We start from the raw sequence: 9,688 nt of genomic DNA on the forward strand, positions 1-9,688 counted from the left end.
ATCCAAAGGTTCAGGTGGTCTCACTAGTTTAAGGGATCCCAGAGCTAACTGGTGATCCAGGGAGCACTTCGGGAGACCCAAATGAAGACAATAAGAGAACCACATATCAATGTCAAGGTTGAGAAAGATGGCAGGGAAGGAGGGAAGATGGAGAGAACAGAATGGCCCATCTCCTCCCTCCGCAACACCCCCCCCCCCCGCCCACCACTGCCAGCCCCACCCACATTCCCAGAAACACTCCTCTCTCTACATCCTGGAATGCGGTGAGTCTGCCAGGGCCCCGCCAATAGATTCTCCCCATCTGCCTTTAATAATTGAACCTCAAATTTCAGCTTTGTACCTGGCGGCTCTGACTACATTTCCCAAGGCTGAGAAAACCTACACCTCAGCCCACTCCTTCCACCGCGAGTTGGACCCAGCCATCCACAGAGCAGAGGAAGGGGGAGGAAAGTTTCTGACACCACTGATGGGGATGATGGTTATGAACGGCTGGTTGTTCCGCCGCCGCCCGTCACACCCACAGGGAGAACCCTGGGGCAGGCGGCTCAGGGACCGAGTCCTCCTTACTGCAAGGCACGCTCAGCCCTCGGCACCAGCCTAGTGGAGTCATCAAATAAATCCAACATTTAGAAAAGGAGGGTGGGATGGGGGATTTCAGCAGACACTTTCCTGAAATGTAATGGCAATAAAAGAGAAAAATGGACCAGCTTGCTCCAGATAACCAGCGCCAGGGAAGTAATTATCCCACCCTGGTCCTCAGTCAGGATGCCGGTGGCGGAGGCACCTGCCCAGGTAATTCATCAGCCGCAGATTTATGGACTCCTTGGGAGCCCCTGTATAAAATCTCCCCTCCAGTTAACTCAAGACAATGCTATTTAGATTTTGTCAAGATTATTACTCTTCTCTGCCATCCCTGAGTGGGGAGGCAGGGACCAGCGCGTGTGGTCCAGCTGAATATGGGTTTGCTGGTGCCAGCCTGGAGGAAAATATCCACAATGAGCCCATTGTTTCCAGCTGCCCGAAACCTGCCCAGGGCCTTGCTTTCCCCCAGGAATCACTGAGCTGCTGGGGTCACATCAGGCAAACAGAGAGCCCAGCTGCACGATCATAGGGGAAAAGGCTGTGGTGTGTAGAAGTACCACGAGCCTCAGTCTCCTCATCTGTAAAATGGGAATCAGCATGGATGATGGGGGCTCTCATTGTCTCTGTTGTTTGAAATTTTAAAATGAGTATATGTTGCTTTTGAAAGGAGAAAATGAAGCACAACGAAATGGAAATAAAATGAAGATAGGAGTCCACACCTCATCAGTCTACAGCGAGAGTTGAACTAGATGGGACTCGGGACGCCCACAGCCCACCGATGGGCACATGCTGGGCACACGAGGCGTGTCGCCGCCAGGCTGCTCCTGTTACTGTGGCTGGTGGCGGCTGTTGTGCTGGAAATCTGGGTTCTTGGCAGGTGTTGACCGTGTGACTTTGAACAGAGAGGATGACCTCTCTGATTCATCTATAAAATAAGACACTCTTTTCCTGCCTAGAGGCAGGGGGATGGACCAGAAGACCTTTTCCTGCTATTTCCAGTCCCAGAAACCCCGTTTGTGTCACGGCAGGGTTGGGGGCTGTGGTGTTAACATTTCAAGAGGACGGGGACACGCTGAAGCAGCCCCTCCGCTTCCCCCTGGTCCCCCGCCTGCACTCACACACTCACTCATTCAGGCACCGGGAGCATTTATTTAGCACTCAGGAAGCTGCGGCCCAGTCCCCCAGGAGCGCTGAGCCTGGCGGGCGAGGGACACAGGGACACGCAGGGACATGCAGGCACGGGAGAGGGACACCAGGGGCACGCAGAGACACGCAGGCACGGGCGAGTCTGGCGCAGTGGGGGGCAGTGGCTGGGGCCCGGGGACGTGCAGGGCTTGTCTGCATTGCCTGTGGAGGGTGGGCAAGCTTCCCAGAAGAGCTGACATTGACCTGAGAAGGGGGAGGAGGCGTTTGTCAGGAGGTCATGGTGGGAAGGGCACTTCAGGCGGGGGAACAGCATGTGCAAAGGCCCAGAGGCTCGGAAGCATTTGGGCTGTTCGAGGAAGAGCACCCAGCTCAGGATGGCTGGAGGATGGAGGATGTGCTTAAGGGGTGGAGCCAGAGGTGAGAGATGAGGCTGGGGAGCCCAGTGCCGGGGTCCTTCTCCCTGTCCCCACCACTGACACCCACAGCACTGCTTCCTGCATGTGAGTTTAAGTCCCAGCTCTGCTTTTGATCCACTATGTGACTCTAAGCAAGTGGCTTCACCTCTCTGAGCATCAGCTTCCTCAGTGATAAGATGAGGATAGGATGCCTCATAAACGTGTAAAAGAAATAAAGTTCTCATTCATTCATTCATTCATTCAGCAGCTAGGAGAGCATCTGTGCACTGGAGCATTCTCAAGCCCTTGATAATCCTTGGCTGATGAGGCCTCACTATTGCTGTGGTGACTCGAATGTGACCCGTGGACACGGCCACCCTGGCCTTGTCACTAGGCGAGGAGGCAGCTGCCCAGGGAAGGAGGCAGGATTCCTGCCATGGGAAGGGGTGGGCTCCCCCTGAAGGCCTCCTCCGGTTTGTCCCTGTCCTTCACTGCCCCTCAGGGCCCCTCGTCGCCCTCGTCCAGGGGCCTTACTCAACAAAGAAGCACAGGGTCGTGGCTGAAAGCTCTAACCCTGGAGGAGCCAGACCGACTGCGAATGTTAATGCTGCTTCCTCCGAGCTGGGAGACTTCAGGTAGTTCCCTCAGCTCTTGGAGCCTGTTTCTTCATCCATAAAATAAAGGCGATAACAGTTCTTTCCTTATGGAGTGAAGTGAGATAAAGCATACCACTGTGCAGAGTATCCAGTAGACACTCAATAGTTGCTTACTATCATCGGTTGGTCTGACAGGTTTTGAGCTCCACCTGAGCTCTTCTCAGGTCCTCCCTCCAACTGCCTCATCCCATCACCCTGCCCTGAGACCACTGCCCCCCAGCCTGGGCTGCAGGCTCATGACTTTGCCCCAGAGAAGCTGAGCATCTCAGGCCCGGCCCCAGGCTTGGCAGGAAGCTCAGCACCTGCCCCGTGGTGGGCACTCGATGCACGTAGGTGAATGGTGTTGTGGGAACGACGTCCTCCTCCCACTGCCCGGAACTGCCTTGCCTCAGCGGCTGCCCTGTTGGATAACCAACCCCACCCTACCCGGGACACCCATCCCCAGCCTGCAGCTCTGCTCACAGTTCCATCCCTGAGCCTCTGGCCTGCGTCTGGGGCTTGCTGCGTCCCAAGGACCTCTGTGATGTCACTGCCCATCTGGATACCCAGGCGTCACTTCCTGTGGATCCCACCATTCTGTGTCCTCTTGTCTGACCGGACAGCCCTGTCATTTATCTGGCACTGACTGCACGTGTAGCAGGGCTAACTGTACTATGAGCTGCAGCCAGCTGGTTTCTAGGTCTTAGGGAAACTCGGTCTTCCTAAGGCCAGCTCAGGACAAAACATGCCACAATGAGGTCCTCCTGATTTCCTGGCTCTGCACAGCCTCAGAATGAGGCCATTTCCAGGAAAAAGACACCAAGAGAAGGAGGTAACAGCCAAGGTAGTGACAATAAACTACAAATAAATGGCCATTCACAGTAGCATCTTCAATAAGAAAATACTCAGGAATAAATTTAACACGTGAAGGGTCAGATTTGTACACTGAAAACATTGCTGAAGATCTAAATAAACAGTGAGACATTTCATGTTCAAGGGCCAGAAGACTCCGTGTTGTCGACTTGGCAGTTCTCCCCAAATGATCCACAGATTAAATGCAATCCCTATCAAAACCTCAACAAGGTTTTTTTTTACAGAAATTGACAAACTGACCCCAAAATTCATATGGAAAGTCAAAGGACCAAGAATACACCAATTTTGAAAAAGAACAAAGTTGGAGGACTTACCCTACCCAATTTTAAAACATACTATGAAGCCCTGGTAACCAAGATAATGTGGCATTGGGGTGAAGATGGGCAATGGAAGGAAACTCAGATTCCTAAAATAAGCCATTAAATTTATGGGGAATTGATTTTCAACAAAGGCGCCAAGGCAATTCAATGAGGAAAGGACAATCTTGTCAACAAACAGTGCTAGCCATGTGAACTCAAATGCACACTTCATGCCATACACAAAAATTAACTCAAAATGAATCAAAGTTTTAAAAGTAAAAACTAAAACTATAAAACTTCTAGAAGAAAATAAAGGAATAAATCTTCATGACCTTATATTAGGCAAAGAGTTCTTAGAAATGCCACCAAAAGGGGGTGCCTGGGTGGCTCAGCTGGTTGTGTCCAACTCTTTGTTTCAGCTTAGGTCATGATCTCAGGGTTGTGAGATCGAGCCCTGAGTCAGGCTCCACACTCAATGCAGAGTCTGCTTGAGATTCTTTCCCCATCCTTCTCCCTCCCCCTCTGCTCCTCTCCCTGCTCATGCTCGCTCTCTCTCTAAAATTTAAAAAAAAAAAAAATGCCTACAAAAACATGATACATAAAAATAAAAAAATTTTTAAAAATCAGCAACTTTGGGGTGCCTGGGTGGCTCAGGCATTAAGTGTCTGCCTTCGGCTCAGGTCATGATCCCAGCGTCCTGGGATCGAGCCCCACATCAGGCTCCCTGCTCAGCGGGAAGCCTGCTTCTCCCTCTCCCACTCTCCCTGCTTGTGTTCCCTCTCTCGCTGTGTATCTCTCTGTTAAATTAAAAAAAAAAAAATCTTAAAAATCAGCAACTTTACCTTATCAAAATTCAAAACTTTTGTTTCAAAGGACACCATTAAGAAAATGTAAAGACAATCCATAGACTGGGAGGAAACATTTGTAAACTGCATGCTGTGAAGGTCTTGTACCCAGAGTATGTCAACAACACTTATAATTTAATAAGAAGACAAACATCCCAATTAAAAAAAAAATGGGCCAAGACTTGGGTAGATATTTCACTAAAGAAAATATATGAATGTCTAATTCAGTAATAATAACATGCTCAAATGTTCAACTAATGACATTAGTCATTAGGTTAAACGCAAACTAAAACCAGCAATGATATCCCAATACACACCCACTTGAATGTCTATAATCTTTTAAAAACACAATACCATAAGAATGCAGAGAAACAGGGAATCTCATAAATAGACAAATATATATATATATATCTTCTGTTGCTGGTAGGAATGTAAGATGGTAGGTACAATCACTTTGTCAAAACAGCCCGGCAGTTTCTTAAAAAGTTAAACATAAACTTACCATAAGACCCAGCAAGTCCATATTCCCAGGAATCCCCCCAAGAGAAATAAAAAACATACGTCCACCAAATGATTCATGCACAAACATTCATAGCAGCATTATTTAGAATAGCCAAAATGTGGAAACAACCCAAACATCCATCCACTGGTGAATGGATACACAAATGTGGTTATCCATCCAATGGAATACTACTCAGCCATGAAAAGGAAGACCCACTGATACACACCACACTTGGATGAGCCTCAAATCTGTTATGCTAAGAAGCCAGATGCAGAAGACTACATACTGTAGGGCTCTCTTTATTTGAAATGGCCACAAAAGGCAAATCGATAGAAACAGAAATCAGACCAGTGAATGCCTAGGACACTGTATGAGTGTATTGCAGGAAGAGGGGAGGGTAGAGGTGGGGCTTAACTGCAAAACAAACACAAGGGAGCTTTAGGGTGATAGAAATGTTCTAAAACAGGATTGTAGTGATAACTGCTCAACTCTGTAAGTTTACCAAAAATCAGTGAATTGTACTGTTAAAATGGTTGAATTTTATTGTGAATTATAGCTCAGTAAAACTATTTACTTAAGAAATAACTCACTCGAGATCCCCGGGGTGGCTCAGTCGATTAAGCATCTGACTCTTGGTTTTGGCTCAGGTCATGATCTCAGGGTTGTGAGATGGAGCCTGGCCTAGGGCTTCACGCTCAGCAGGGAGTCTGCTTGGAATTCTCTCTCCCTCTCCCTCTGCCCCTCGCCCTCATGCTCTCTCTCTCTCTAATAAATAAATAAATCTTAAAAAAATAACTTACTCATAACTCTGCACCCCATAGAAATGGCTAAATGAGGAAGAGGATAAGTAACAAACACAGTTCTCTCCCTTCTCTTTCTCTGCCAGCTCTCATTTCCTTCTGAGAAAAGAGATGGAATGGAGAGCAGCCTAGTGATTTGCACCAGTCTTAGCATGGAGGCAGAACTCCAGCATGGCCAGGCCCTGGCCCTCTCTTCCTTCAACCCCCTCTGCTCTCCCATGCCTTATTTCCACCCTAAACACACTGGCTTTCTTTTGGGACTTCAAAGCAGCAAGGTTCTTCCCACCTCAAGGCCTCTGTCTGTGCTAGCACCCCTGCCAGGAATACATTTCCCTCCCTGCCTAGTTCTGCTCAATCCTTAGGCCTCAGCTCAATTGCCTCTTCCATAGGAAAGCCTTCCCTGAGCCAGGCCAGATCCCTCTATGAATTAATATCATAGACTATATTATATCTTTCTTCTTGATGTAACTTACCACAGTAGCAACTTTGCATTTATTTAAGACATCATTTGATTCATGTTAGTCCAGTCCCCATGAAGACAGGGACCATATCCACTTTGCTCACCATTATACCTGAGGGCTCACCACAGTGCTTGGCATATAGTAGATGTTCAGTTAATTGCTGGAAGTTAAAATTCTAAACTTCTTAAGATCAAGAGATTATAGCATTCAAAACTGTTTGTTATTTTGAAATATGATAATCCATCACATTATGCAATTATTATGTTCCCAAAATATTTCATGTGTCAAAGAACAAAAAAACTACAAAACACTAGTAAAACCTGACCTTGCAGTTTACTATTTTATCATTTAAGGAGCTTTTTTTCTTCTCTCTAGTCAGGCTAAACAAGGGGAAAAAATGTAAGAAAATACAAATTGCTAATAACAGAATGATCATCACTATTGGGCCCACTGCCATCAAAAAGATACTAAGGGAATAACTCTGCATGCACAAATTTGATGATTTATATGATATGGGCAGATTTCTTGAAAGATGCAAACTACCAAAACTCACAGAAAGAAAAATAATCTGAATAGCCATATATCTATTAAAGAAATTTAATAAATAATTATTTTTAAATCTTCCCCCCCCCAAAAAAAACACCAAGCCCAGATGGTTTTACTGGTGAATTCTACCAAATGTTTAAGGAAGAAATAGTACCAATTCTTCACAATCTCTTCCAAAAAGTAGAAGCAGAGGGAACATGTCTTAACTCATCCTATGAGGCCAATATTATCCTCACACCTAAAGCAGATAAAGACACTATAACAAAAGAAAACTACAGACCAATATCTCTTTTAATATAGATGCAAAAATTACCAAGAAAATATTATCAAATCGAATCTAACAGTGTATAGCAAGAATTATAAAGGACAATCATGTGGGCTTTATTCCAGGTATGCTGGGGTAGTTCAACATTTGAAAATCAGTCAGTGTAGGAGCCCCTGGGTGGCTCAGTCATTAAGCGTCTGCCTTCGGCTCAGGTCATGATCCCAGGGTCCTGGGATCGAGCCCTGCATCCGGCTCCCTGCTTGGTGGGAAGCCTGCTTCTCCCTCTCCCACTCCCCTTGGTTGTGTTCCCTCTCTCGCTGTGTCTCTCTCTGTCAAATAAATAAATAAAATCTTAAAAAAAAAAAAAAGAAACTCAGTCAGTGTAATCCACTATATCAAAAGACTAAAGAAGAAAAAGCATATGATCATATCAATTGATACAGAAAAAGCAATTGACAAAATCCAAAGCCAATGCATCATCATGAGAGAGAGAAAGAAAGAAAGAAAGAGAGAGAGAGAGAGAGAGAGAGAGAGAGAGAAAGAAAGAAAGAAAGAAAGAAAGAAAGAAAGAAAGAAAGAAAGAAAGAGAAAGAAAGAAAGGAAGGAAGGAAGAAAGAAAGGAAGGAAGGGAGAAAGAAAGAAAGAAAGAAAGAAAAGAGGGAGGGGGAGAGAGGGAGGGAGGGGGGAAAGGAGGAAGGAAAAGGAAAAACTCTTAACAAACTTGGATTAGAGGAAACTTCCTCAACTCAATAAAGAACATCTACCAAAACCCTACAGCTAACATCATACTTACTGGTGAGACTAAGATCAAGAATAAGGCAAAGAAATCCTTTCTTACTACTGCTATTCAACATCATACTGGAAGATGTAGCTAGTGCAATGAGACAAGAAAGAGAAATAAAAATATATTATTCACAGATGGCATGATTTTCTATAGAAACCTCTCCCCCAAATTCTGCAAAACCCTATTAGAACTAATTAGTACAGCAGGACCATAGGATACAAGGTAAATATACAAAAGTTTATTGCTTTCCCATATACCATCAAGGAATAATCAGAATTTGAAAAAAAAAAAAAAGTATTCTATACCATTCACAACAGCACCAAAAAAAAAATGAAATACTTTAGGTATAAATCTAACAAAATATGTATAGGATCTGTGTACAGAAAAGTTTAAAATATGAAAAAAGAATTTTTTAAATCTAAGCAAAGGAAATAGTCCATGTTCATGGATTAAAAGGCCCAATACTGCTAAGATGTTGATTATTCCCAACATGATATACAGACTCAGTGCAATACCAATGAAAATCCCAGTAAGTTAGTTCGCGGGTATTGGCAAACTGATTCTGAAATTCATATGGAAGGGCAAAGGATCTAGAATAGCCAATACAATAGTGAAAAAGAAGAATATATTTTTCTGGTTGTGGCTCAACCTGGTGAGGAGCTCTTGTCTACCAACAGTCCGTGCAGGTCCTCAGACGCAAGAAGACGGCCACAGCGGTGGCGCACTGCAAACCGGGCAACGGCCTCATCAAGATGAATGGGTGGCCCCTGGAGATGATCGAGCCACGCACACTACAACACAGGCTACTGGATGTTCCGTTTCTAGGCAAGGAACGATTTGCCGAGGTGGATATCCGAGACCGAGTGAAGGGTGGTGGTCATGAGGCTCAGATTTACACAATCCTCCAGTCCATCTCCAAAGCCCTGGTGGCTATTATCAGAAATACATGGATGAGTCTTCCAAGAAGGAGATCAAAGACATCCTCATCCAGAACAACCAGACCTTACTGGTAGCTGTTCCATGGCACTGCAAATCCAAGAAGTTTGGTGGTCCTGGTGCCCATGCACACTACCAGAAATCCTACCGATAAGCCTATCGTGAGGATCAGGTTTCACCTTTATAATAAACAATTGTCACAGTACTTAAGATTATAATAAGGAAAAAAAAGAACAAATTTGGAGGATTCATGCTATCTTATTTCAGGACTAACAATAAAGCTACAGTAAGTAAGACAGCAAAAGTTAGACCCATAGATCAGTGGAATAGAACAGAGAGCCCAGAAATAGGTGCATATAAATACAGCTGACTGATTTTTACAAAGGAGCAAAACAAATCAATGGATAAAGTGTAGTCTTTTCAACAAATGGTGCTGGAGCATTTAGACATCCATATGTAAAAAACAAACAAACAAAACAAAACAAAACAAAACAGACACAGACTTTATATCTTTGACAAAATTGTCTCAAACTTGGTCATAAACCTACCTGTAAAATGCAAAACTATAAAATTTCTAGAAGAAAACACAGGGGAAAAATTAGGTAACCTTGGGTTTGGC

The 9,688-nt window shown here is 44.9% G+C and overlaps 1 pseudogene; it reads left to right on the plus strand.

Annotated features, from left to right (window-relative positions):
- Nucleotides 1-8,623: 8,623 nt before the first annotated feature.
- LOC118550396 (small ribosomal subunit protein uS9 pseudogene) lies at nt 8,624-9,264 on the plus strand (annotated as a pseudogene).
- Nucleotides 9,265-9,688: the final 424 nt, after the last annotated feature.

The sequence above is a fragment of the Halichoerus grypus genome, chromosome 5 (assembly GCF_964656455.1).
Source record: "Halichoerus grypus chromosome 5, mHalGry1.hap1.1, whole genome shotgun sequence".
Classification (NCBI taxonomy): domain Eukaryota; kingdom Metazoa; phylum Chordata; class Mammalia; order Carnivora; family Phocidae; genus Halichoerus; species Halichoerus grypus.